This window comes from Sapajus apella, unplaced genomic scaffold, assembly GCF_009761245.1.
Source record: "Sapajus apella isolate SASKATOON/1434 unplaced genomic scaffold, GSC_monkey_1.0 scaffold221, whole genome shotgun sequence".
Lineage (NCBI taxonomy): Eukaryota > Metazoa > Chordata > Mammalia > Primates > Cebidae > Sapajus > Sapajus apella.
The window spans coordinates 284,258-288,084 of NW_022437161.1; positions in this window are offsets into that span (position 1 = coordinate 284,258).

Consider the following 3,827-nt stretch of genomic DNA (forward strand, 5'->3'; position numbering starts at 1 on the left):
GTGTGTGTGTGTGTGTGTGTGTGTGTGTGTGTGTGTGTGTGTGTGTGATGGGAACACTTAAGATCTATCCTTTCAGCAGATGTCAAGTATGCAATACGTTATCAACTATAGTCACCATTCTGTACATTAGAAATCTAAAACTTATTAATCTTATAACCTAAAGTTTGTACCTGTTGACCAATATCTCTCCATTTTCTCCACCCCTCCAACCCCTGGCAACTACCATTCTACTCTCTGTTTTCATGAGTTTGACTATTTTAGATTCCCTATATAAATGAGATCATACTGTATTTCCTTTCTCTGTGTGACTCATTTCACTCAGCATAATACCTGCAAGGTTCATTCATGTCTTCTCAGGTGAAAGAATTTACTTATTTTAATGGCTGAATAATATTCCTCTGTGTGTGTGTGTGTGTGTGTGTGTGTGTGTGTGTGTACTGTTGACCACCCATATCCATGTGTTTCACTTCCATTTCAACCAACTAGGTGTTTTAAATATATGAAAAAATTATATGTGTACTTAACCCGTACACTATTTTTCTTGTCATAATTCCCTAAACAATGTAGTATAATAGCCATTTACACAGCATTTGCATTGTATTAGGTATTATAGGCTTTATAAGTAATTTAGAGATAATTTAAACTATTGACATGTAGATAGATGTGGATAGGCTCTATGCAAATATTATGCTGTTTTATATGAGAGACTTGAGCATCTATGGATTTGGGTATTCATAGGTGTTCTTGGAACCAATCCCCCACAGACACCAAGGAACTACTATATATACATGTTTTCATGTCCTGGCTACTGTGAATAATGCTGCAATAAACAAAAGGGTACAGACATCACTTCAAGATACTGATTTCATTTCATCACATATCCAGAAGTAGGATTGCTGGGTCATCTGGTAGTTCTATTTTTAATTTTTTGAAACATTCATACTGTTTTCCATAATAGCTGTATCAATTTACATTTCCACCAATATTGCACAAGGGTTCACTTTTCTCCACATCCTCAACAACATTTGTTATGTATTGTCTTTTCAATAATCATCTTAAGAAGTGAGAGGTGATATCTCATTGTGGTTTTGATTTGCATTTCCCTGATTATTAATGATGTTGAGCATTTTTCATATACCTATTAGTCATGTCCCTGTTTGTATGTCTTCTTTGGGAAAATGTTTATTCAGATACTTTATTAGTCAATTTTCATGTTGCTGATAAAGATATCCCCAAGACTGGGCAATTTACAAAAGAAAGAGGTTTAATTGACTTACAGTTCCACTTGGCTGGAGAGGCCACACAACTGTGGCAGAAGGTGAAAGGTATGTCTCATATGGTGGTAGATAAGAGAAGAGGGCTTGTGCAAAAAAAACTTCCCTTTTTAAAAACCATCTGATCTCATGAGACTTATTCACTATCACAAGAACAACACACGAAGGACCTGCTCCCATGATTCAATTACCTCCCACTGGGTCCCTCCAACAACACATGGGAATTCAAGATGAGGTTTGGGTGGGGACACAGCTAAACTATATCACTCCACCCCTGACCCCTCCCAAATCTCATGTCCTCACTTTTCAAAACCAATCATGCCTTCCCAACAGTTCCCCAAATCTTAACTCATTTCAGCATTAACTCAAAAGTCCATAGACCAAAGTCTCATCCGAGACAAGGCAAATCCTTTATGCCTATGATCCTGTAAAATCAAAAGCAAGTTAGTTACTTCCTAGATACAATGGGGATATGGGCATTGGATAAATACAGCCATTCCAAATGGGAGACATTGGCCAAAACAAAAGGGCTACAGGCCCCATGCAAGTCCAAAACCCAGCAGGGCAGTCAAATCTTAAAGCTCCAAAATGATATTCTTTGACTTCATGTCTCATATCTGGGTCATGCTGATGTTGATGTGGGTTCCCATGGTCCTGGGCAGCTCCACCCCTGTGGCTTTGCAGGGTACAGCCTGCCTGCCAGCTGCTTTCATGGGCTGGTGTTGAGTGTCTGTGGCTTTTCTAGGCACATGTTGCAAGCTGTCAGTGGATCTACCATTCTGGGGGCTGGAGAACAGTGGCCCTCTTCTCACAGCTCCACTAGGCAGTGCCCCAGTAGGGGCTCTGTCTGGGGGCTCCAACCTCACATTTCTCTTCTCCACTGCCATAGAAGAGGTTCTCCATGAGGGCCCTGGCCCTGCAGCAAACTTCTGCCTGGGAATCCAGGCGTTACCGTACATCTTCTGAAATCTAGATGGAGGTTCCCAAATAATTACTGACTTCTGTTAACTCACAGGCTCAACACCACATAGAAGCTGCCAAGGCTTTGGGCTGGCACCCTCTGAAGCCATGGTCCAAGCTCTATGCTGCTCCCTTTCAGCCATGCCTGGAGCATCTGGGACACAGGGCACCAAGTCCCTAGGTTGCACACAGTACAAGGACCCTGGGCCCAGCCCACCAAATCACTTTTTCCTCCTAGGCCTCCAAGCATGTGATGGAAGGGGCTGCCATGAAAACCTCTGAAATGGCTTGGAGATATTTTCCCCCTTGTCTTGGGAATTAATATTCAGCTCCTTGTTACTTAGGCAAATTTCTGCAGTGGGCTTGAATTTCTCCATAGAAAATGGGATTTTCTTTTCTATTACGTTGTCAGGTGCAAATTTTTCGAACTTTATGCTCTGCTTCCCTTATAAAACTGAATGCCTTCAACAGTACCCAAGTCATCTCTTGAATGTTTCACTGCTTAGAAATTTCTTCCACCAGATACCCTAAATCATCTCTCTTAAGTTCAAAGTTCCACAAATCTCTAGGGCTCTTTGCTAAAACATAACAAGAGTCACCTTTGTTCCAGTTCCCAACAAGTTCTTCATCTCCATCTGAGACCACCTCAGCTTGGATTTCATTGTCCATATCATTAACAGCATTTTGGTCAAAGCCACTTAGCAAGTATCTAGGGAGTTCCAAACTTTCCCACATTTTCCTGTCTTCTTCTGAGCCCTTCAAACTGTTCCAACCTCTTCATGTTACCCAATTCCAAAGTTGCTTCCACATTTTTGGACATCTTTTCAGCAGTGCCCCACTATACTGGTACCAATTTACTGTATTAGTCCATTTTCATGCTGCTGATAAAGACATAACCAAGACTGGGCAATTTACAAAACAAAGAAGTTTAATCGACTTACAGCTCCACATGGCTGGGGAGGCCTCACAATCATGGCAGAAGGTGAAAGGCATGTCTCACATGGTGGCAGACAAGAGAAGAGGGCCTGTGCAGAGAAACTCTCCTTTTTAAAAAGCATTAGATCTCATGAGACATATTCACTATAAGGAGAACAGCATGGGAAAGACCTGTCCCAATGATGAATTACCTCCCACCAGGTCGCTCCCACAACACATGGGAACTCCAGATGGGATTTGGGTGGGGACACAGCCAAACCAAATCAGGTACTTTGCCCATTTTTATTTGGATTATTTGTTCCTTTTTGGTATTGGGTTGTATGAATTCCTTATGTATTTTGTAAATTAACTTATTATATATGTTATTGACAGATATTTTCTCACATTCTCTAGGCTTTTCATTTTAATGCTTGGTTCCTTTGCTATGCAGTTTCGTTTTGCTTTTGTGGCCTGTGCTTTTGGTGTCACATTCAAAAAGTCATTGTCAAGACCAATGTCAAGGAGCTCTACCCCCAGGTTTTCTTTAAAAAGTTTTATGGTTTCAGATCCTACGTTTAAGTCTTTAATTAATTTCAAGTTAATTTTTGTAAGTGGTGTAAGATAGGAGACTAATTTCATTCTTTTACATGTGGATATGCAGTTTTCCCAACACCATTT